Source organism: Nomascus leucogenys, chromosome 2 (genome assembly GCF_006542625.1).
Source record: "Nomascus leucogenys isolate Asia chromosome 2, Asia_NLE_v1, whole genome shotgun sequence".
In the NCBI taxonomy this organism is placed as follows: Eukaryota; Metazoa; Chordata; class Mammalia; order Primates; family Hylobatidae; genus Nomascus; species Nomascus leucogenys.
Window position 1 is genome coordinate 52,495,458 of NC_044382.1, and position 25,367 is coordinate 52,520,824.

At 46.0% G+C, this 25,367-nt stretch overlaps 1 protein-coding gene across 1 annotated transcript in view; it reads left to right on the top strand.

The window, feature by feature from the left end:
- Window positions 1–2,963: 2,963 nt before the first annotated feature.
- The window catches only part of GFOD2 (glucose-fructose oxidoreductase domain containing 2), a 53,785-nt gene continuing 31,381 nt past the window's right edge, over window positions 2,964–25,367 (top strand). Inside the window, exon 1 of the mRNA XM_030795288.1 lies at window positions 2,964–3,222. The gene's annotated coding sequence lies outside the window, so the exon portion shown is untranslated. The remainder of the gene's footprint in view (window positions 3,223–25,367) is intronic.

Genomic DNA, 25,367 nt, shown 5'->3' on the forward strand with positions numbered 1-25,367 from the left:
TTTGAGACCAGCCAGCCAACATGGTAAAACCCCGTCTCTACTAAAAGTACAAAAATTAGCCAGGCATGGTGGCGGGCACCTGTAATCCCAGCTACTAGGGAGGCTGAGGCAGGAGAATCGCTTGAACCTGGGAGGCAGCGGTTTCAGTGAGCCAAGATCGCACCATTGCACTCCAACCTGGGTGATGAGCGAAACTCCATCTCAAAAACAACAACCACCAAAAAAAAAAATTCCAGGGCCAGGTGCATTGGCTCACACCTGTAATCCTAGCACTTTGGGAGGCCAAGGCAAGAGGATCGCTTGACCCCAGGAATTCGAGGCCAATCTGGGCAACATAGACCCTGTCTCTACAAAAAATAGAAAAAATTAGCTAGACATGTTGGTGTGTGCCTGTGGTCCCAGCTTCTCAGGAGGCTGAGGCTGGAGGATTGCTTGAGCCTGGGTGGTTGAGGTTGCAGTGAGCCATGATCGTGCCACTGCACTCCAGCCTGCATGACAGAGCAAGGCCCTGTCTCAAAAAAAAAAAAAAAAAAAAAAAATTCCAAATATGCTCGCCTCAAATACTGCACAGTCAGAAAGTTTTCTGGGTACCCAGAAAGTTTTCTTTTGAGGTACCCAGAAAACTTTCTGACTGTGCAGTATTTGAGGCGAGCATATTTGGAATTTTTTTTTTTTTTTTTGAGACAAAGTCTTGCTCTGTCTCCCAGGCTGGAGTACAGTAGCATGATTATGGCTCACTGCTACCTCAACCTCAACCTTCCAGGCTCAAGCGATCCTCCCACCTCAGCCTCCCAAGTTGCTAAAACTACAGGTATGTGTCACCATTCTTGGCTAAGTTTTGTATATTTTATAGAGAAGTTTCACCATGTTGGCCAGGCTGGTCTCGAACTCCTGGCCTCAAGCAATCCTCCTGTCTTGGCCTCCCAAACTACTAGGATTACAGGCGTGAGCCACAGCACCCAGCCTGACGGGTATTGAAATTAGCTTCCTGTCTCTTGCTGAGGAGCAAGAGCTTGTGTTCAAAATCCTCGCACCGACAGCCCTGTTCACTGTGTTAACATGGAAAGTTAACCTCTTTATCCGAGACTGTTTCCCCATCCTTAAAACATGGTAAATCCTTCTGCCCCATGGAGGTAGGGGATTATGGCAGATATACAGCAGTGCTTGGCACACAGGGACACACACAGTACACATGAGCATCCTTCCTCCATGAGGATGCCCACTGGTGTGACTGGCCCACTCCTGCCTCCCCTGCCCCCAAGGCACCAGGGTTTTATGCAGAGGAGGGATATGGTAGATCATGCTGGTGTCCACCTGGAGGTGGTATTGGAGACAAATTGGAGCAAAAGAACCCACGTAGGAGGCTGCAAAGAGGGCAGGTTTGAGAAATATTTAGGAGAGAATTGGAGGTACAAGATGAATAACTGAATGTGAGGGAAATAGAAGCAAGAGACAAGGCAAATGCAGACTTTGGTTGGGGGTGATGGGATGGATAATAGTACCACAAAATAACAGAACAAAAGGGGGCAGGCAGTGGCTAGAAGTCACTGGAATTGGGAGGTTTGCCAAAGGAAAAGGGTTCTTCTGTGGTGCGGTAAATTAGGAAAACTGTCTTATGGATGTTCACAGTGATCGCCACCAGCTAATTAAAAGCTCACAATCCTGTGTTAAAATGTGTTGTTTAACCCGGCACTTTCCAAACTTACGTTACTACAGACTGTGTCACTCAGTAGAATCTCACAGGACTATTACTCTACAGAACGCTCTTAGGGAAGAGGTAGCATAGAAGGGAAAATACGGGTTTTAGATTAAGCATAAAGTCCTGGTTCTATATAAGTAAAGCCAGAGTAGGCTCATTTTCCTCTAGACTAGTGGTTCTCAACTGGGAATGATTTTGCTCCCAGGGAGACACTTGGCAATGTCTGGAGATTGGGCTTGGGGTGCTACTGGCATCTACTGGGTAGAGCCAGGGATGCTGCCAAACATCCTACAATGCAGACAGCTCCCCCCACCCCTGCCCAACAAAGAATTATCAGGTCCAAAATGTCAATAGTGCCATTGTTGAGAAATCCTACTCAAGAAGAGTGGAACTCCGAACAATGACTAAGAAACAGATCAAACAGGCACATTTTGACTCTGCCTCCCTTGTGCCTGGCTCTTGAGGATCCAGGAGAGAAAGGATAAACCCCATCGGAAGAAGGGGGGTTTAGGGGTTACAACTTCTCATCACTCTGGGAGCCTTCCGTGCTCACAGAGGTGGTAGGAGTCCTGTCTCCGCTCAAAGCAGGGATAGCTCTGCTGCTAGTTAGCATATCTCAGTAGGAACTGCCTCACGCTTAGGTCAGCTGACATATTGTGTCATCACAGGCTGCTCTGGAATGATGGCTGGGAGACCATCCTAATGCCAGCTGAGTGGGGATCTTGATACTCAGCAGGAGGCTCAGACAAGCAGGGACGGGGCTCCGCATGCAGATACAAACCCCAATCACATTTCCTACACAGCCAATTTTATTCTAAGGTCTACCGGCTTCCTTACTCTAGCGGACAGTCTGCTATTTACTTTGGTGGGGCATAGGCTTCAGTAAAGAGGCCAAGGGGACTGAGGTCACAGTCTTGAAGAGCACTGATATTTAAGGAACAATCAAAAAACATCCAGAGGAAGAGGAGCCCAGACAGGCACCTGAGAAAACGGAAAAACGAGTCACTGGGAGTCAGGGAGCCAGGAAGTCCGACGAGTTCGAGAGAACTGGCCTTCTGCAGATATGTCATTGTCCAACACGAAACTGTCTTCCATTCCAGGACAACCGAGGCTAACCACAGCTCCCAAAACCTGGTCCTTGACGCCGGTCAGCGGACCGGAGAGAAGCCAAACTTAGGAAACTGACGCCTCCGCCGCCGGAAATGAATAACCTGAGCCTCCTAGCCAGGCTGCTTAAGCTCCGCCCCCAACGAGCGAGCCTGCGCAGCTCCCGGCTACGGCCCCTCCCAGCGCAGGCCCACCCCCGTTACGGAGCATGCGCAGTCCTCCTGCCGTCCCGCCCCTCCCTTTCCAGAGCCCCCCGTTCCTTAGAAACCAGGCGGCGCGTTCCCGGTGGCGGCGCCCTGGACTCCGGGGCCCGCGCATCCCCGCCAGCCTTCCTTAAGGCGGATGGGTGGCCGCCGAGACCCCGCCGGACCCATGGTCTCCAGTGCAGCGCGGAGTGGGCGATGCCAGCGTGCCAGGTGAGAGGCGGCCACCGGCGGCGGGTGAGGGCGAAAGAGGGCATGGCGCGGTCGGGAGCGGGCGCCGACAGGGCCTCCTCCGCGGCCCGGCGCCGGAGGTTGGAGGCGTGGACCCGCAGAGCCGGGGCTGGAGGGGGCTTGTTCCAACTGCCTGCTGGCGCGTGGAGTGGAGGGTCGCCTTGGGGTTCGCCCTTTCCACCGTAGAAATAGGACCCGCAGGCTTGGTGGTAGAATTATAGGATTTGGGATCCTGAAAGAACCTGAGACATAACCCATCCTTTTACCAGATGCGAAAACCTAGTCTTCCCTGCCCTGTGCCGAGCGGACCTCCTGACTGTGTGAGGATGGACGCTTTGTGGATGAGGATGTGTGAGGTGTAGAAGCTTCAGACAAAGGGCTCGTGGAGTAGCTGGTTCGTCCCCTTTCAGAATGAGATGGGACTTTTGGGGATAAATCTTTAAGAAACGGGTGTTCCGTTGACAGGTGGAAGAAGGGACACCCCAGAAGGTGCGAGTGGCTCTGCCAGCCCCCATGTGCCCTGTGGCCACGTCTCAATGGCCCTGGCCTACCTTTGTATTTGTAGCTCTGGAAGGAAGCAGATGGACTTGAGACAAAAGGTGAAGTGAGGTATTCCCTTCAAGGCCCTATCACACTTAAAAGTTGAGGGAGGAAGAGTGGACAGGGGCATGAAGGCTTGGGAATGGTTGTGTGAAGAGTTTACCCTCCAGACTGCAGCACGATCTAAAGAACAAGGCAGGATAGAAGAGTTGGATAGGCATCAGGGAAGCTTATTTAACTGTCTTATTTATGTTCATTGTTCCCATAATGTTATCCTGAGGGCAAGAAAGTGGATGCCCTTTTAAATGTCCAGAAAGAACTCGGGCAGGGCACCACCTTTGTGATCTATGGGGCACAAAGCCTCTAAAGGAATAGCCCTTAGTGTGTGGCCCTTAAGTTGAAGGGAACAGCATTTAATTTAGAAAAGGAAGACACATGTATTGTGATGTGGAGCAATATAGAGAAGATGGTTGTTTTTGAGTCGGGGAAGCTAGATTCATTCTTGATAAGGAAACTTATTTCCTTCTGGAAAGCTACGCTAGAGAACAAAAGAGTTTTAAGGCCATCCATTTTACAGAAAATGTGAAAAAATTAACTGCTTTGGGATTGGGAGTTTAGAGAACCTGCCTGGACCAAAAGAGGAAAATTTTCAACAGACGCTTCTGTTGGTCGAATCCTTATTTCACAGATAAAGATTCTTTTGTGAGAGGTTTTCTCTTACCACCTGGTTTTCCCACTTTGCTATGGAATAATCATTGGTTTGGGTCTAATTCTCTATTTATCTATCTATCTATCTATCTATCTATCTATCTATCTATCTATGTATCTATCACTCTGTCACCCAGACTAGAGTGCAGTGGTGTGATCTCAGTTCACTGCAACCTCCGCCTCCCAGGTTCAAGCGATTCTCTGGCTTCAGCCTCCTGAGTAGTTGGGACTACAGGCATGTATCACCATGCCCAGCTAATTTTTGTATGTTTAGTAGAGAAGGGGGTTTCACCATGTTGGCCAGGCTGGTCTCGAACTCCTGACCTCAGATAATCTGCCTGCCTTGGCCTCCCAAAGTGCTGGGATTACAGGTGTGAGCCACCACGCCCAGCCCTCGTTATTATTTTTATTTGCTAGGGCAATTGCTATCTGATTTCTATAGTAATACTAGAACACATTGGTAGTAGAACTAGCAATTTTTTAAAAAGCCTCCTCTGACCCAAAACTTAAAAATTAGAAGTATGTGATTTTTAAAAGATGGTCCCTGATTCTAATCATCAAAGTCAGTTTGTCCCTAGCTTGATAAAAACTAATTTTCTATTTACATTTGACTTTGCAGCAGGTTTTTCCCCTTGCCCTTATAAGAAGATACATTGGCAGTATAATAATATTAACAGGAGAAATCAGTTTAAAGAAGAAAGCTCTGGGCTGGGCGCAGTGGCTCATGCCTGTAATCCTAGCACTTTGAGAGGCCAAGGTGGGTGGATCACCTAAGGTCAGGAGTTTGAGACCAGCCTCACCAACATAGTGAAACCCCGTCTCTACTAAAAATACAAAATTAGCAGGGCATGGTGGTGCACGCCTGTAATCCCAGCTACTTGGGAGACTGAGGCAGGAGAATCGCTTGAACCTGGGAGGCAGAATTTGCAGTGATCCGAGATCGCGCCATTGCATTCCAGCCTGGACAACAAGATCTAAACTCTGTTTCAAAAAAAAAAAAAAAAGAAGAAAACTTTGTCTTGGCTTCATAATTCAGCATTATACCATAACTATGGGTATTATGACTGTGCTTTTTACCGACTTTTCTTCCACCTGTGGGGTTATTTTGTATAAATACCTCAGGAGATATAATGGGGCATTATCAAAAGCAGATGTAACCTCTGGGGAAAATCAGTAGTTAACCAAATTCTGTCAGAAAGGCTTCATGAAAATCACTGTGTTCTGTGCAGAAACCTCCATTACTTTCAGGTTGACCCAGAGGAAGGTAAGACAAGTAGGCCAAAATCAAGTCAAGGTAAAATGGAAGGGAGCAGTTGCCACCTGTGGAACTGGATGGCGTGTGGGAGGGTGTTTTGAATGTGGGCACAAATACTTTGAATGAGCTTTTGGAGAGGGTACTGCTTAAATACGGCTGTGGTGTGCCCTGTGGATTTGTGTGCGTTTTCTGAGCTCCAATCAGAAAAACACTTGTTTTCAGAGAAGGGTAGACTTACAGAGGACTCTGAAAAGTCCTGGTTGCTATGACAGTGAAACCTTTGACAAATAATTACTTAACTTCTATGCCATTTTCTGGAGCAGCTGAGGGCAGTTATCGTATCTGGCCTGTAATAAAGTAATCAACAGTGTTTGACAGGCCAACCATGAGGAAACCCTACCAGATAAACCAGCAATGCTAACAGAAGCTACTTTCACTGAGCTGATTTTCTAGTTTTCCCATAAGAGGAGAAATGGAATGGGAATGCAATGTCATCTGATGTTAGAAGTTGAAATGCAGAGGTCAGTGTTCAGAAAACACAGGATAAGAGAGACCACTAACTTAGAAATAGGAAAAGTGCCTTTCTGATGCCTGAAAAGTCACTCATGCATATTTATTTTTAAATGTTTACTCATTTCGGGACAGGGTCTTGCTCTGTCACCGAGCCTGGAGTACAGTGACGTGATCACAGCTCACTGCAGCCTCTAACTCCTGGGCTCAAGTGATCCTCCTACCTCAGCCTCCTGAGTACCTGGGACCACAGGTGCATGCCACCACAGACAGCTAATAAAACAAGTTTGTTTGTTTGTTTTTTTGTAGAGATAGGGGTCTCTATAACAGGGGGTCCAATTGTAGAACAAATCCACAATTGGAATTAGAGTACATCTAGGAAAGAATGGAATTGGAGATTTTGCTATTTTTGAGAACTTATATACAGTATAGTAATGGAACATTATCTTTCTTACATTCAAAAGTAGTAGATTTATATTAGCAAACTTCAAAGCAAACTGAAATTTGGAGTCTAAAAGTCCTTATTACTTGAAAATTTAAATGGCAGGTGTTTTAAAAAGTGAGAATGAAAGATATTTGAAAAGCTTGGGTTCATGAAAGTTAGAATGATAAGAGATACTGAGAAAAACATGAAAGCAGGAAGAATTCCCTACACTCTAACACCTCCTTATAAATTAGACATTGGGTTGGGAATGAGCTCACTAAAGTATCTTGTCTTCAAAGACAAAAAAAAAAAATGACAATTTTCTCTCATAGTGTTGTGAATAAACACTTAGAAAATATGGATTAGAGCCAGGCGCGGTGGCTCACGTCTGCAATCCCAGCACTTTGGGAGGCTGAGGCAGGTGGATCACCTGAGGTCAGGAGTTGGAGACCAGCCTGGCCAACATAGTGAAACCCCGTCTGTACTAAAAATACAAAAAATTAGCGGGGTGTGATGGCGGGTCCCTGTAATCCCAGCTACTAGGGAGGCTGAGGCAGGAGAATTGCTTGAACTCGGGAGGCAGAGGTTGCAGTAAGCCGAGATTGTGCCATTGCACTCTAGCCTGGGCAACAAGAGCGAAAGTACGTCTCAAAAAAAAAAAAAAAAAAAAAAGAAAATATGGATTAAACATTAAGAAGGAAGAGTCAAATACTTCCACGTTACTTAGTACACTTGAACCCTATCCTTAAGCACTTGTTTGCTAGCTCCTGCTCTTAGAAAGGAGTTGCAAGTAGTGTTTTTGTCCAAGGTACTGTCATTTCTCAAGGTAGCCAGTGATAAAATGTATATACTCTTTGGGACCCTGGATAGTCCTGAAATTCGTGGGAACATAGCTCACTCTCTCTGCCACCTCTCTAAGTCATTCCCAAGAGCTTCTGTAAAGATTTCTATCAGTCCTCTATAATCAAGGATTTGGAATGAAGACTGTGAAAAATGGGAACTGAGTACTTAGTGTGGTCTTCCTTTCTGGCCTGGGATAACTGCGCTACTCTCAAATTGTCAGCTGTCAATTTCTCGTGAGAATAGATAACCCCAAAATAGAATCCAAAACACTTCTACTTGGCTTTGAGATTTTACTGTATCACTTTATAACCTCAAAATCTTTATTATTTACTTTCACAATTGTATTTTACTTAGGATGATAACCTTAGGCAAATCGTGTAATTTCTGGGTCATAATTTTTTTTTTTTTTTGAGACAGTGTTTCTATCTCCCAGGCTGGAGTGTAGTGGCACAATCCCGGCTCACTGCAATGTCCACTTCCCGGGTTCAAGTGATTCTTGTGCCTCAGCCTCCCGAGCAGCTGAGATTACAGGTGTGCGCCTTCATGCCTGGCTAATTTTTGTATTTTTAGTAGAGATGGGGTTTCATCATGTTGGCCAGGCTGGTCTTGAACTCCTGGCCTCAGTGATCAGCTCACCTCAGCCTCCCAAAGTGCTGGGATTACAGGTGGGAGTGACCCTGCCTGGCCTCTGGACCGTAATTTCTTAACCTGTATAACAGGAAGCAAAATGAAAATGTCATAAATGTGTAACAGTAGAGAATGAGAAGCTAGTTCATATGGTCAGTGGCTGTGATATTGTGAAATACATATATGGTCTTCTGTCCCTGTTTCCTGGCATGCAATTTCAATAGGTTGGTGCAAAAGCAATTGCAGATTTTGCCGCAAAGTAATGGCAAAAACCACAATTGCTTTTGCACCAACCAAATCCCTGGAATCTCCTGAGTGATGGTTTTTTGTATGCTAATGAGTTAACTGGTGGCTGGCAGTTCCTGGGTAGTTTCAGGATGGGGACTGGTTATAGGAAACATCAAAGCATGATTAGAGGGTTGTGACTTTCAGCCCCACTCCCCAACCTCTGGGGAGGAGAGCGGGACTGAAGGTTAAGCTGATCATCAATGGCCAGTGGTTTAATCAATCATGCCTAGTTAATGAAGCCTCTATAAACACAGGGAGGGCATGAAAGCTCCAAGCCCCTTCCCCCATACCTTGCCCTATGCACCTGCTTCATCTCTATCCTTTGTAATATTCCTTATAATAAACCAGTAAATATAAGTAAGTGTTTCCCAGAGTTCTGTGAGCTGCTTTAGCAAATCAGTTGATCTGAAGGAGGGAGTCATAGAATCTCCAGTCTGTAGCCCATCAGGCAGAGGCACAGTTGAAACAACCTGGGGCTTTTGATGGCACTGGTAGTTGGGGAGGGGAAGTCTGTGGGATTGAGCCCTCTACCCGGGGGATCTGATGCGATTCTCCAGGTAGATAACGTCAGAATTGAATTGAAAGACACCAGCAGGTGTTGACTGCAGAATTGCTTGCTTGCTTGGTCTGTGTTGATTGTTGTGTGAAAGCAGAGGAAAGGCCAGGCGCGGTGGCTCATGCCTGTAATCCCAGCACTTTGGGAGGCCGAGGCGGGCGGATCACGAGGTCAGGAGATCGAGACCATCCTGGCTAACATGGTGAAACCCCGTCTCTACTAAAAATACAAAAAATTAGCCGGGCGAGGTGGCAGGCGCCTGTAGTCCCAGCTACGCGGGAGGCTGAGGCAGGAGAATGGCGTGAACCCCGGGGGGCAGAGCCTGCAGTGAGCCGAGATCGCGCCACTGCACTCCAGCCTGGGTGAAAGAGCGAGACTCCGTCTCAAAAAAAAAAAAAAAAAAAAAAAAAACAGAAAGCAGAGGAAAAACAATTTGAATTTGTCTTTCCACTTTCACAATGACATACCTATTAGGTAACCCATACAACTATTTATGATAACATGAAAGATGCTTATGTCTGGCCGGTGTGGCAGCTCACGCCTGTAATCCCAGTACTTTCGGAGGCCGAGGTGGGTGGATCACTTGAGGCCAGGAGTTCAAGACCAGCCTGACCAAGATGGCGAAACCCTGTCTCTATAAAAAGTATAAAAAATTAGCTGGGTGTGGTGGTGCACGCCTGTAGTCCCAGCTACTCAGGAGGCTGAGGCAGGAAAATCACTTGAACCTGGGAGGCAGAGGTTGCAGTGAGCCAAGATTGCCCCACTGCACTCCAGCCTGGGCGATAGCAAGACTCCATCTCAAAAAAAAAAAAAAAAGAAAAAGAAAAGAAAAAAAGAAAAATGCTTGCGTCAGAAGAGTAAGTAAAATAACTCAGGATACAAAATTGTGCATACAGTATGATCACAAATACACCAAACAAATGTAAAAACGTAGCCAAAATAGAACATAAGAAAACACCATAGTTTTCTTAGTATTATTATGATTTTTTTGGTTCAATTTCTTTGTAAAAACGTTGGCCACCATTTAACATGTAGTGGCAGCCAGGTGCAGTGGCTCACGCCTGTAATCCCAGCACTTTGGGAGGCTAAGGTAGGCCAGTCACCTGAGGTGAGGAGTTTGAGACCAGCCTGGCCAACATGGTGAAACCCCATCTCTACTAAAAATACAAAAATTAGCTGGGCGTGGTGGCACCTGCCTGAAGTCCCAGCTACTTGGGAGGCTGAGGCAGGAGAATCGCTTTAACCCAGGAGGCAGAGGCTGCAGTGAGCCAAGACCGTGCCACTGCACTCCAGCCTGGGCAACAGAGCAATACTCTGTCTCAAAAAATAAATAATAAATAAATAAATATTAGCCGGGGATGGTGGTGTGTGCCTGTAATCCCAGCTACTCGGGAGGCTGAAGCAGGAGAATGGCTTGAACCCAGGAAGCAGAGGTTGCAGTGAACCGAGATTACGCCACTGCACTCCAGCCTGGGTGACACAGCAAGACTCCTAAAAAAAACAAACATGCAGTGGCAACAAAATGCATCCAGTTTACATGCATCAACAAGTTAAATCACAATACATGAACAACACAAATTTCAAACAAACAGTACTGAAATAACTCGTGTTGCATTTACTACAGTACTTGTACTCCTAATAGAGATGGGTCTAGGCCGGGCACGGTGGCTCAAGCCTGTAATCCTAGCACTTTGGGAGGCCGAGGCGGGTGGATCACGAGGTCAGGAGATCCAGACCATCCTGGCTAACATGGTGAAACCTCGTCTCTACTAAATATACAAAAAATTAGCCGGGCGTTGTGGCGGGCGCCTATAGTTCCAGATACTTGGGAGGCTGAGGCAGGAGAATGGCCTGAACCCAAGGGGCGGAGCTTGCAGTGAGCGGAGATCCCGCCATTGCACTCCAGCCTGGGGGACAGAGCGAGACTCCGTCCCAAAAAAAAAAAAAAGAGATGGGTCTATATTTTAAAAAGTAAACCCTCTTAAAGTTTTTTGCTGGTATAAATGAGGATATAAACTCATTTTCTGAGAGACTTCATCCCCTCTCACTCTATGAAAATTGGTGTGTGAGTGGGGAGAATGATGGCAGGGACTACTAGGTGGCACTGATGTTTCCTTTCCCAGGTGTCAGTGAAACAAACAGTAATGAGGTTACCTGGTTAATGAGTGTGTGTGTGTGAGGTGTGTGTTTGTGTGTGAGTTGTGTGTTTGTGTAATTGAAAGGTGACTATACATGACTGGGCACAGTGGCTCACATCTGTAATCCCAGCACTTTGGGAGGCTGGGGTGGGTGGATCACTTGAGGTCAGGAGTTCGAGATGAGCCTGGGCAACATGGTGAAACCCCATCTCTACTAAAAATACAAAAATTAGCTGGGTGTGGTGATGCGTGCCTGTAATCGCAGCTTCTTGGGAGGCTGAGGCAGGAGAATCGCTTGAACCCAGGAGGTGGAGGTTGCGGTGAGCCGAGATCATGCCACTGCACTCCAACCTTGGTGACAGAGTAGGACTCCATCTCAAAAAAAAAAAAAAAAAAAGAGTGACTATACAGATCTTAAATGTTGCTTTCTAAGACTGCTATTTCTTGTTGACAGGTAGTTTTGACCATTAGGGTTTCTTTGGTGGTGCTTGATGGACAGCAAGTATATTATAGGAAGTTCCATGTGGCAAGTGGTTTCTATGGCAGGGTCGCTCCTGCTAGGAAATGATTCTGTCTGAGAGGCCCTTCTGGGGGTGACTCTGGGAGCACGTGAGATTGTGTAATTGTCCTGCCAGGCATCCTCTGATTGTCAGGGAGAAGGGGGATGGAAGAGAGGTCAGTCATACTTCTGGTTGCTTTTCAGTCTTTTGTATTCATATTCCTGAACTCACATTCAGAAGCTCAGGGGACACAGCTTGTATTTTGGAGCAATGAAGATGATTTAACATAGTATTTCTTATGTGATGTTATTTTCAAAATAAATCACTGTAAGTCAATGACTGTTTTAGTTCTCTTAGCCCTGGGCTTGTTCTTGTTCATGGTGGGTTTTTTTGTTTTTGTTTTTTTGCTTTTTTTTTTTTTCTTTGAGACGGAGTTTCACTCTTGTTGCCCAGGCTGGAGTGCAGCGGTGCAGTCTCGGCTCACTGTAACCTCCCCCTCCTGGGTTCAAGCGATTCTCCTGTCCCACCCTCCCAAGTAGCTGGGATTACAGGCACATGTCACCATGCCTGGCTAATTTTTGTATTTTTAGTAGAGACAGGGTTTTATCATGTTGGTTAGGCTGGTCTTGAACTCCTGACGTCAGGTGATCCGCCCACCTCGGCCTCCCAAAGTCCTGGGATTACAAGCGTGAGCAACCGCGCCTGGCCTCATGGTGGTTTTTTTGACAGTCTCGTTCTGTTGCCCAGGCTGGAGTGCAGTGGTGGGATCTCAGCTTACTGCATCCTCCACGTCCCGGGTTCAAGCGATTCTCATGCCTCAGCCACTGAGATTCAATTATTTTACATCTCCCATTTAGCAGCTAGCTGGAAGATTGTTAACTCACAACTCAACATGGTCATGGCCCAACTAGTAAGCAGTTTTCTGTGTATAAGTAGGTAGTGCTTGTGAAGGGCACTGGACCTTTCCTGTCATGGGGGAACTACTTAGCCTTCCCAGTGATCAGAGACTATGTAATATGGAGTTAGAGAACACCCATCAGGGTCCCTGTGCTCTTGAGTACCCTGAAATCCAGAAGGAAGGCAGATGGGTGACCCAGAGTGTCTTTTGGTACCATTGAAATAGCAAGCACTTTTCTCAGGAACAGAGCACTCCTGTCTATATAGAAAGTAGAAAACACAAGAAAACTTCAATTAGGTTTGCACATTGAAAAATGTTTAGCATGATTAAATACCCTCTTCTTGGGACCACAGATAACACACCTCTCTAGGGTTGGCTACTTCATGTGCATCACAGACAAGTGTGCTTTACCTCAGTGATTCAAAGGCAAAGGTAGAGTCTTGGTTTACATGCCTGCCTCAGGGAAAGGTCTTGGAACACTCACTGTGATCTTCAGTCACATCAGTCCTTGGTATTTGGCTAAGGGTAGCAAGAAATGGAAACTGTAAGCTCCAGGGACCTGGCCTGTTTGGATCACGCTTGTGTGTCCCAACTGCTGGCATAATGCTTGATTCAGGTGGCATTTAAAAATATTAGGAAATGGCTGGGCACAGTGGCTCATGCCTGTTATCCCAGCACTTTGGGAGGCCAGGGCAGGCTGATCACTTGAGGTCAGATGTTCGAGACCATCCTGGCCAACATGGTGAAACCCCGTCTCTACTAAAACTACAAAAATTAGCCAAGTATGGTGGTGTGCACCTGTAATCCCAGCTACTCGGGAGGCAGAGGCATGAGAATTGCTTGAACCCTGGAGGCGGAGATTGCAGTAAGCTGAGATGGCGCCACTGCACTCCAGCCTGGGCAACAGAGGGAGACTCCGTTTCAAAAAATAAATAGGCTGGCTGTGGTGGCTCATGCCTATAATCCTAGCACTTTGGGAGGCTGAGGCAGGTGGATTAGTGGAGGTCAGGAGTTCAAGACCAGCCTGGCCAACATGGTGAAACCCCGTCTCTACTAAAAATACAAAATTAGCTGAGCGTGGTGGTATGCACCTGTAATCCCAGCTACTTGAGAAGCTGAGGCAGAAGAATCACTTGAACCTGGGAGGCGGAGGTTGCAGCAAACTGAGATTGCGCCATTGCACTCCAGCTTGGGCAAAAAAGAGGGAAACTCCACCTCAAAAAAATATATATAAAATAAATAAATAAATAAATACCTAATATAGCCAGTAGATAAGTACTTTGCCTATGTTAATAACTAGCTGAGGCAGGGCGCGGTGGCTCACGCCTGTAATCCCAGCACTTTGGGAGACCGAGGCAGATGGATCCCGAGATCAAGAGTTCAAGACCAGCCTGACCAATACGGTGAAACCCAATCTCTACCAAAAATACAACAATTAGCCTGGTGTGGTGGCACATGCCTGTAATCCCAGCTACTCAGGAGGCTGAGGCAGGAGAATCTCTTGAACCTGGGAGGCGGAGGTTGCAGTGAGCCAAGATCACACCACTGCACTCCAGCCTGGGCCACAGAGGGAGACTCCGTTTCAAAAAAAAAAAAAAACAAACAAAAAAACAACAACAAAAAACCTCATAGTCATCCAGATACTTCTATGGGTGTTAAGTTTACTTCTCCTTTATGATCCAATTTATCTGATCCTTTTGTACACTGGGTAGTTATGCTTCATAGGATAGATCATTAGCCTGTCATTAGTGTCCTTCCTGGGACACTGTGTGGAGCAAGGTAGCATGAGGAGCTGACATCTCTGGCTGGGGCTTGGTCTGTTCTCTGATAACATGGTAGTTGCCTAGCAGTTTACTGCCATGTCAACTTATAGAGCTGGAGGGATAGCATTTCTTTCCTTTGCCTTTCCTTTATTTATTTATTTATTTATTTATTTATTTATTTATTTATTTTTGAGACAGAGTCTTACTCTGTCCCCCAGGCTGGAGTGCAGTGGTATGATCTCAGCTCACTGAGATCCCGGGTTCAAGCGATTCTCCTGCCTTGGCCTCCCAAGTAGCTGGGATTACAGGCATGCACCACCATGCTCAGGTAATTATTATTAATATTTTGTATTTTTAGTAAAGACAGGGTTTCTCTATGTTGGCCAGGCTGGTCTCGAACTCCTAGCATCAGGTGATCCACCTGCCTTGGCCTCCCAAAGTTCTGGGATTACAGGCGTGAGCCACCACGTCCGGCCTGTATGCTCATTTTTCAATCGTTACTCTGCACCTACTCCATGTCAGGCACTGTGCTCTGTCCTGGTGACATAGCAGCATGTGAGACAAGCAAGGTCCTGCCATCATGACAGACACTAAATAGGTGAGCCAGTGAAGCATGCTGAGCCCTTGAAAGCCAAAGCTCAGGCTGCTGTGGGGACTGTGAATAGAATCACTTAACCAGCTGAGGCACAGCTTCTCTGAAGAAATGATGTTTAACTGGAGACCTAACAGATCTCTTGAGAAGGAGTTAACCTGGGATAGTCGAAAAAGGTTGTCCCAGGCAAAGCAAACAGCATGGCCCACAATCTCTGAGCAGAACTGAAAGGGTCAGGTATGGTAGCTTTTAGCCTGACAAATGCAGTCATAGGAGAAAGATGAAGAAGGGCCCCACCCACACTGGGGAGATGCTTTGTGAGCCCCATCAAGGAATTTGGGCTTTATCCTATGGGCTTAAGGGTTGGGGGAGAAAATGGTCAGAACCAGGAGAGAGACATCAGGATGTCCAGTTGATGGAATGGAAGGATGGACTGGCCGTGGGGGCGAGGAGGCTTCACTGCAGCCATAGTGGTTCCTTATGAACTGGTCAGGTTTGAGTCACTATCATTTATTTGGGTCCATTATCACTTGCCTTCCCTTCACATTTGTCTGTTGGCATTTGACTCAATATGACCCTCAGATGCTAGGTCACTGTGGTCCTGCAAGGCTCACTCAACACAATATACTTCTCTGGTAAGAGGGAGGAAACTTGACTGCAAGGGGACTGAGGTGATGGATAGGCCTGGGTCATGCCCTGTGGAGGAGGTGTAATGGTGGGAGAGACAGTTCTATGTGAGAGCAGTGTCTTGGCATATCATGATGTAGCAGAAGACAGAGCAGCAGCTCATCTTCCTAACCCCAAGCATCAGGCAGAGCTATTATGATGCTTTTTTTCTTTCCTGAACCTTCAAACCAGATTCTGCTCCAAACTACTTAGGCTAGTGACATAAGGAATCTCTTTATTACTTTTTTTTTTTGAGACGGAGTCTCGCTCTGTTGCCCAGGCTGGAGTGCAGTGGCGCCATCCCTGCTCACTGCAAGCTCTGCCTCCCGGATTCACGCCATCCTCCTACCTCAGCCTCCCGAGTAGCTGGGACTATAGGCGCCTGCCACCACACCCGGCTAATTTTTTGTATTTTTGGTAGAGATGGGGTTTCACCGTGTTAGCCAGGATGGTCTCAATCTCCTGACCTTGTGATCCACCTGCCTCAGCCTCCCAAAGTGCTGGGATTACAGGCATGAGCCACCACGCCTGGCCTCTTATATTACATTTTTAAGCATATCGCAAGAGCCTACTGATGGTTTTGGTGAGCTCAGTATATATAGTTTTGTATAGTATGGGTTTGATGAGCTCAGTATATATGTCTTAGTTTATTGACTGACTGTGCAGGAACCAGGTCTGAAATCTTTCATTCTTTCAGCAAATATTTAGCACCAACTACATGTCAGACCTTGTTTTAGGCAGTGGGGATATAGCAGTGAACAAAACAGACAAAAAATTTGTTGTCTTCAAGGAGGATACATTCTGGCAGGGATGGTGGGGAGAGACAAACAATGGAAAAATACACCTGTTTCTGAAAAGACAACATGGAATTAGAGACCTGAAGGAAACGTGAGAGAGAGAGAAAGCCAAATGGATGTCTGCACAATAGAGGACAGTGCCAGTGCAAAGGCCCTGAGGCAAGATGTACCTGACATGTTTGTGTGCAGACACCAGAAAGCTACCGTTACTGGAGCAGAGTGAGTGAAGGAAGAGCGAGTAGGATATAAGATCAGAAAGGTAGGCTGGGTGCAGTGGCTCCGGCCTGTAATCCCAGCACTTTGGGAGGCCAAGGTGGGCGGATCACGAGATCAGGGGATCAAGACCATCCTGGCTAACATGGTGAAACTCCGTCTCTACTAAAAATACAAAAAATTAGCTGGGAGTGGTGGCATGCGCCTATAGTCCCAGCTACTTGGGAAGCTGAGGCAGGATAATCACTTGAAGCCAGGAGACAGAGGTTGCAGTGAGCTGAGATTGCGCCACTGTACTCCAGCCTGGGAGGGAGAGCGAGACTCTGTCTCAAAAAAAAAAAAAAAAAATCAGAAAGGTAAAAGGAGTGTGGGATTGCAGACATATATTATGTAGGGCCTTGTAGATCAGTGAAAGAACTTTGGCGTTTACTCCAAGAGAGAAGGAAGCCTTTGGAGGGTTTGGACAGAGGAGTGGCTTGATCTGACTACATTTTAATCGAGTTCCTCTCAGTGGTTGCAATAATGTAGGGGAGAGGTAAGGGTGGATTGAACAAAGATGGTAGTAATAGCAGTTGTGGGAGGTGCTTGGATGCAGGGTATATTTTGAAGGTAGAGAGTCAGCAAGACTTGTTAATGGATCAGATGTGAAGTGTGAGAGAAAAAGAAGAAACAAGGATAACTCCAAGGTTTTAACTTGAGCATTTGAAAGGTTTGTGTTACCAGTTTCTGAGATGAAGGCATTGTGGGAAGAGTATGTTTGGTGGGGAGAAACATCAGGAGTTTTAAGTTTGAGATGCCTATTAAACATCCAAGTAGAGATGTTAATAGGCGGTTATTTGTACCCGTCTGGAGCTTAAAGAGGACCTGGCTGATAACTTTGGGAGTCATCAGGGAATAGATAACATTTAAAAGCCATGACACTGAATGGAACCACCAAGGGAGTGAGTATAGATAGAAAAGACAAATAGACTGGGGACTGAGCCATGGTTACTACAGTCACCATCAGGAGAAACGAGCAGAAGGAACCGAGAAGTGGTCAGAGAGGTAAGAGGAAAATCAGAAGAAATTTGTATTGTGGAAGTCAGGTGAAGAGTGTTTCAAGGAGGTTGGAATCTGCCATGTCAGATGCTGCTGATAAGTCAAAGTGGGATGAAGGTGAGAATTGACCACTGGATTTAATTGTATTTGACAAAGATGAGATAGCTGAAGCTTGGTTATTTGTAGTATGATTTACAACCAATAATCTAGGGTTTTCAGTCATGATGCCTGAACACAGAGCATCATGAGAGAGTTGCATAATTGCAGTTTGAAGTTCTAAACATTTTATTTACTTTTCCTTCCTACCTCTTTTGGACTCTTCATTCTGAAGAAATGCTTTTGGGTCTGGTTACTGCTCTGGGGAAGGGGGGCGTCTGTTAATCACAAATTGGGGTTTTAATGACATTGGGCTGCTGTGCCTTTTACTGCACTACCAGTGTCAATGTTTGGGTTTTTTTCATGGTGATGAAGACTTTATTCAGGACCATGGTGACAGGTATAGGTACCTCTGCAATGAGTCTTGCAGTCGGGGAGAGAGACTGAGCTGAACTCTGAATATAGCACAGCAAGTGGGGATTGATAGTCAAGGAGAGGGTAGGGTCAGTGGATAGAAAATGACTCACAATGTCAGTGTTTTTATCGTAATTGAGCCTCAGAGTGTGAAACCTTTCTCACGTGGAACTCAAAGTGCATTATAAATCTGTCATTGAACACTTTTAAAAATAAGGCTAACTGGCCGGGCACAGTGGCTCACACCTGTAATCCCAGCACTTTGGGAGGCCGAGGCGGGCGGATCACGAGGTCAGGAGATGGAGACCATCCTGGCTAACATGGTGAAACCCCGTCTCTACTAAAAAACAAAAAAATAGCCGGGCGTGCTAGCGGGCACCTGTAGTCCAGCTACTCGGGAGGCTGAGGCAGGAGAATGGCGTAAACCCGGGAGGCAGAGCTTGCGGTGAGCCGAGATCGCACCACTGCAGTTCAGCCTGGGCGACAGAGCGAGACTCCGTCTCAAAAAAAAAACAAAAGCTAACTTTGGGAGGCCAAGGCGGGCAGATCACTTGAGGTAAGGAGTTTGAGACCAGCCCAGCCAACATGGTGAAACCCGGTTTCTACTAAAAATACAGGGCTGGCATGGTGGCTCATGCCTATAATCCCAGCACTTTGGGAGGCCAAGGCAGGAGGATCATTTGAGCCCAGGAGTTCGAGGTTACAGTAAGCTATGATCACCCCACTGCATTCCAGCCTGAGCAACAGAGCAAGACCCTGTCTCTAAAAATATAATAAATAAAAATACAAAAAAAATTAGCTGGGCGTCGTGGTGCACACCTGTATCCCAGGTACTCGGGAGGCTGAGGCAGGAGAATCACTTGCACCCAGGAAACAGAGGTTGTGGTGAGCCAAGATTGCGCCACTGCACTCCAGCCTGGGTGACAGAGGGACACTCTGTCCCCTAAAAATAAAAAATAAACATAAGGCTAATTTGGCTGGGTATGGTGGCTCATGCCCATAATCCCAACACTTTGGGAGGCTGAGACAGGCGGATCACTTGAGGACAAGAGCTGAATACCAGCCTCAAGACCAGCCTAGGCAATATGGGAAACCCTGTCTCTACCAAAAATACAAAAAAAAATACCTGGGTGTGGTGGCATGTGCCTGTGGTCCTAGCTACTCAGGGGGCTGAGGTGGGAGGAATGCTTGAACCTAGGAGTCAGAGGTTGCAGTGAGCTGAGATCATGCCACTGCACTCCAGCCTGGTGACAGAGTGAGACCCCATTATAATAATAATAAGGCTAATTTATATCCTGTTGAGTCTGTCATAGCACCATTCTTTTCCTTTATAGCATTTAATCTCAAATCGTAATTACATATTTATGTGATTATTTGATTATCTTATCACTCCTCTTAGACTGTACACTCTATGCAAGCAGAAACTGTATCTGTTTGGCTTACTGAAGTATCCTGTGCTTTGCTGAGGCCTGGCTCACTCATAGTCTGTGCTTAATAAGTATTTATTAATCAACCTACATAAATTACAGGTGTCATTTTATACACAAGCACCTAAAACACGTGATCAGCTTAGCTAATGTCCCAATCTTTTTTTTTTTTTTTTTTTTTTTGAGATAAGCTCTGTTGCCCAGGCTGGAGTACAGTGGTGCAATCACAGCCCACTGCAGCCTTGACCTATACTGGGCTCAAGAGATCCTCCCACCCCAGTCTCCTCTCCTGAGTATCTGGGACTACAGGTTTGTGCCACCATGCCTAGCTAATTTTTGTATTTTTTGTAGAGAAGGAGTTTTGCCATGTTGCCCAGGCTGGTCTCAAACTCCTGGGCTCAAGTGATCCACTTGCCTCGGCCTCCCAAAGTCCTGGGATTACAGGTATGAGCCACTGCTCTCAGCCCTACAGTTTGTTTTAAGTTAGGTTGAGGATCTGTCTCACTTCATAACTAGGGCCGTGACCCTCACCTCTGGCCCCAGTGCTTTATATTAGGATGAAATTACTGAAAAGAATTCACAGAAAAATCAAATTATCAAATGAGTCTTATTTGCATTTCAAATAAAGAGAATTCTACAGTATGGGTCTTGACACTGGCCCTTTGGAATGTGCCTGAGGGGACAGAAGTGTGCAGCAAGTCTGTGGAGGTGCCTCTCAGGATGCAGTGCTCTGGAAGGTGTGGGGCTGGGTCTGGGGCTAGTCTCATGGTGAGTGGCCCTTAAGGCACAGTGGAGGCTGACACTAAGTGAGGGCTTGCCACTCTTTCAGTGCCAAGTCTTATTGCCCAACCTGTATAGCTACAACTACAAACTGATACATACCAATGCTCTATGAATAGCCATCATTAAATTTGCTTGCCAGAAATGATACCAGTGAACCCCTTTTGAACCCTCCCTTCCTCAGTATGAGTTGTTCATGAGTGGTGAGGACTTCCTAACATCTGGAGCTCAGCCACTCACCCAGTGTGACACTGCCCAGGGAAAAGTGCCATCTTCAGATACGCTCAGCAAGTGCTGGGATTCATCAGCCTATTGGGCCTTAGCTTGAAGTTACTTTCTCAGAAAACTTATTCTCTTGGCCCCAGCCTGTACCGATGATGTCCCCAAAAGTAAGCTTACAGGTTTTTTTGTTTGTTTTAAAGGAAAGAGACTTCTAATTCACACATATCCGTTTAGTTTGATTACAGACCTGAATTTGCAAGGTGTGAACAGGTTGTTCTATGTCCTTGGGCACAACTATTTAAGGTGATTAAAAATTAAGGTATAATTTACATACAATTAAAAACACAGATCTTAAGTATTCAATTTGATGAGTTTTGACAGTTGTACCACCATGTAACCCAAGCACCAAACAAGATACAGAACATTTCCATCACTCTAGAATGTAGCCTTGTGCCCCTTTCTGTTCGATTCCCTCCACCTCAGCCACCACCGCCACTGTCGCCTTCTGACTAGTGTCACTATAAATAAGCCTGGCTTATTCCTGAATTTCAAAAAAATGGAATTCTACAGTATGGGTCTTTTGTGTGTGGGCCTGCCATCTTTCACTCTACATAATATTTTTAAGATTCATACAGGCTAGGCGAGGTGGCTCATTGTAATCCCAGCACTTTAGAAGACTGAGGCAGGAGGATCACTTGAGGCCAGCAGGTTGAGACCAGCCTGGGCAACATAGTGAGACTCCCATCTCTACAAAAAATTAATAAAATTTTTAAAAAGAAAAAAATTCATTAATAGTTAATTTCTTTTTACTGTTTTACTGTATTCCATTGTGTGACATCATAATTTATGATGTTCTGTGAACATTTGTTTCTAGCGTGGGGCCATTATGAATAAGGCTGCTGTGAACATTTGTATAATTTTTTGTGTGGATTTCTGTTTTTATTTTCTTAGATAAATATCTATAAGTGGAGTTGCTGTGATTGGGTTGATATATGTTTAACTATAAGAAACTGTCAATTTTCCAAAGTGGTTGTACTGTTTTACACTCCCACCAAGAATGTATGAGAGTTCCATTTGCTGCATATCCTCTCCAAACTTCAGGATTGTCTTTTTTTTTTTTTTTTTTTTTTTGAGATGGAGTTTCACTCTGTGGCCCAGGCTGGAGTGCAATGGCGCGATCTCGGCTCCCTGCAACCTCCGCCTCCTGGGTTCAAGCAATTCTCCTGCCTCAGCCTCCTGAGTAGCTGGGATTACAGGCATGCACCACCACACCAGGCTATTTTTGTTTTTTCAGTAGAGATGGGGTTTCACCATGTTGGCCAGGATGGTCTTGAACTCCTGACCTCAGGTGATCCACCGGTCTCGGCTTCCCACAGTGCTGGGATTACAGGCATGAGCCACTGCGCCCGGACATTTTTTTTTTTTTGAGATGGAGTCTCGCTCTGTTGCCCAGGCTGGAGTGCAGTGGCACTATTTCAGCTCACTGCAAGCTCCACCTCCTGGGTTTACACCATTCTCCTGCCTCAGCCTCCCAAGTAGCTGGGACTTCAGGTGCCCGCCACCATACCTGGCTAATTTTTTTGTATTTTTAGTAGAGATGGGGTTTCACCATGTGTTAGCCAATATGGTCTCAATCTCCTGACCTTATCATCTGCCCGCCTCGGCCTTCCAAAGTGCTGGGATTACAGGCATGAGCCACCATGCCCGGTGACAATTTTTTTAATTGGGTGGTTCATCTTTTTATTGTTGATTTGTAGGAGTTCTGCAGACAAGTCCTTTGTTACATATATATTCAGCTCATATTTTTTCCCAAACTGTGGCTTGCATTTTCATTTTTTTAATGATGTATTTTAATGAGCAGAAATTACTTTAAATTTTGAAATCCAGTTTTCATGAGTTAGTGCTTTCTGTGTCCTGTCCTAGAAATCCTTACCCCATGATTTCAAAAAGTACTCTCTGATGTATTTTTCTAGAAACTTTATGGTTCTGGCTTCTACATTTGGGTCTCTGATCTGTCTTGAATTAATTTTTTTTTTTTTTTTGAGACAGAGTCTCGCTCCGCCGCCCAGGCTGGAGTGTGCAGTGGCGCAATCTTGGCTCACTGCAAGCTCCGCCTCCCGGGTTCACGCCATTCTCCTGCCTCAGCCTCTCCAAGTAGCTGAGACTACAGACGCCCACCACCACGCCTGGCTAATTTTTTGTATTTTTAGTAGAGACAGGGTTTCACCGTGGTCTCCATCTCCTGACCTCGTGATCCACCTGCCTCGGCCTCCCAAAGTGCTGGGATTACAAGCGTGAGCCACCGCGCCCGGCCTTCAATTAATTTTTGCACATAATAGTGAGAGAGATGGGTTAAGGTTAATTGTTTGCCATATGGCTATCCAATTGTTCTAACATCATTTCTTAAGAAGAATTTTTTTCCCCATTGAATTAATTTAATGCTTTGGCTGAAAAACAACTTACTGCATTTGTGTGACTTGCAAGGTAAAGATAGTATTACAAGACTATAACTTTGTCTATAGAAATCTCTAATGGCTCTTTTTAAAAGCCTGGCGCTGAGAAATAAAAAGCATATTTTGTAATTTAAAAAAGTATGGTCAGGCCAGGCGCAATAGCTCACGCCTGTAATCCCAGCACTTTGGGAGGTCAAGGCAGGCATATCTCACAAGATTAGGAGTTCAAGACCAGCCTGGCCAATGTGGTGAAACCTCATCTCTACAAAAAATACAAAAATAAGCTGCGCGTGGTGGCACGCATCTGTAATCCCAGCTACTCGGGAGGCAGGAGAATTGCTTGAACCCCGGAGGCGGAGGTTGCAGTGAGCTGAGATTGCACCACTGCACTCCAGCCTGGGCGGCAGAGCAAGACTCCGTCTCCAAAAAAAAAAAAAAATCACAGGGAAAACTATAACAGGCACTTTTTTTTTTTTTTTAAAGACAGAGTTTCACTCTGTTGCCCAGCCTGGAGTGCAGTGGCACGATCTCGGCTCACTGCAACCTCCGCCTCCCGGGTTCAAGTGATTCTCCTGCCTCAGCCTTCTGAGTAGCTGGGACTACAGGCATCTGCCACCGTGCCCAGCTAATTTTTTGTATTTTTAGTAGAGACAGAGTATCACGATGTTGGCCAGGCTGGTCTCAAACTCCTGACCTCAAGTGATCCGCCCGCCTTGGCCTCCCAAAGTGCTGGGATTACAGGTGTGAGCCACCGCACCCAACCTATTACAGGTACATTTTTTTTTTTTTTTTTTGAGACGGAGTCTTGCTCTGTCACCCAGGCTGGAGTGCAGTGGCGCAGTCTTGGCTCACTGCAAGCTCTGCCTCCCGGGTTCACGCCATTCTCCTGCCTCAGCCTCTCCGAGTAGCTGGGACTACAGACGCCCACCACCACGCCCGGCTAATTTTTTGTATTTTTAGTAGAGACAGGGTTTCACCATGGTCTCGATCTCCTGACCTCGTGATCCGCCCGCCTCGGCCTCCCAAAGTTCTGGGATTACAAGCGTGAGCCACCGCGCCCGGCCTACAGGTACATTTTTTAAAAGCTTGGATGGAACCACCCAGGCTCCATTCATCTATACATTTTTGAAGAGCTCGCTGCTGCTAATAGGATCAGGGAGACACAATGCCAGAACAGGTAATGACACTTGAAAAAACCTGTAGGTAGGCCAGGCACGGTGGCTCACGCCTGTGTTCTCAGCACTTTGCGGGGCTGAGACGAGTGGATAACTTGAGGCCAGGAGTTCAAGACCAGCCTGGCCAACTTGGCAAAACCCTGTCTCTACTGAAAGTACAAAAATTAGCTGGGCGTGGTGGCACATGCCTGTAATCTCAGCTACTTGGGAGGCTGAGGCAGGGGAATTCCTTGAACCTGGGAGGCGAAGGTTGCAGTGAGCTGATATCATGCCACTGCACTCCAGCCTATGCAACAAAGTGGGATTCTATCTAAAAAAAGAAAAGAAAAAACTGGCAGGCGATCAAAAGTATTCTTGAAGATATACTGAGAGGTATTTAGGATGAATAATGGATACCATGGCAGGGAAAACAACTATTCAACTCCTATATTTCTCTTTCATCAGAGACCCAGCTGGAAGGACCAAGTGCAGGGAAGATAGAATACCCAGTGCCCAGTGGGTTTGTTTCTTCTGATCAATTTGAATTACATCCCATGGGTCTCAGAAAAGTAGCAGCTTTCCATGATATACTTCATAAACTACTGTCAATAAGCGTTGAGGCATTGTGGAGTAGAGGCAGGTGCCAGATGATAGGAGATACACAACGTCTGTGATGTTTGAGCCTGATGCTGGTGATTCCTCAGAACTATGCAAGAACATCTCATCAAACAAATGATCCCTGAGCACCTAGAAAGAGAACTGGAGAACACTGCAAGGTGTGTGGATTTATAAAGGACATCATCATCTAACATTTATTAAGGCCTAACTCTGTGTCAGGTGCCTATACACATCTGGTTGTTGGCCTTGTGGATATATGGTCAGTTCTGACTGTGTGTGCACTTGGCAACAATTTGGTTTTTTTAGTATGCTTGCTGGATTATTAGTAACCTTGAGGGGAGTGCCAAATATAAATATCATTTATTTAGATCTGAGCTGTGGGGGTTTTTTGTAGTCTCTCATCCCATTGGGCAAAAAGAGAAATGAGAGCTAGTATAGTTCTGTGAAATTGTAATTACTGTACTTGAAATCACTAATCCAAAAAACGATGGCAGCCTCAGTTTCCACATCTGTAAAATGAAGATAATAATAATGGCACCTGCCTCTGGAAGTTATAATTGTTAAATCAGATGATGCCTGTAAAGCATGGGGCATGTAATGTTTACTC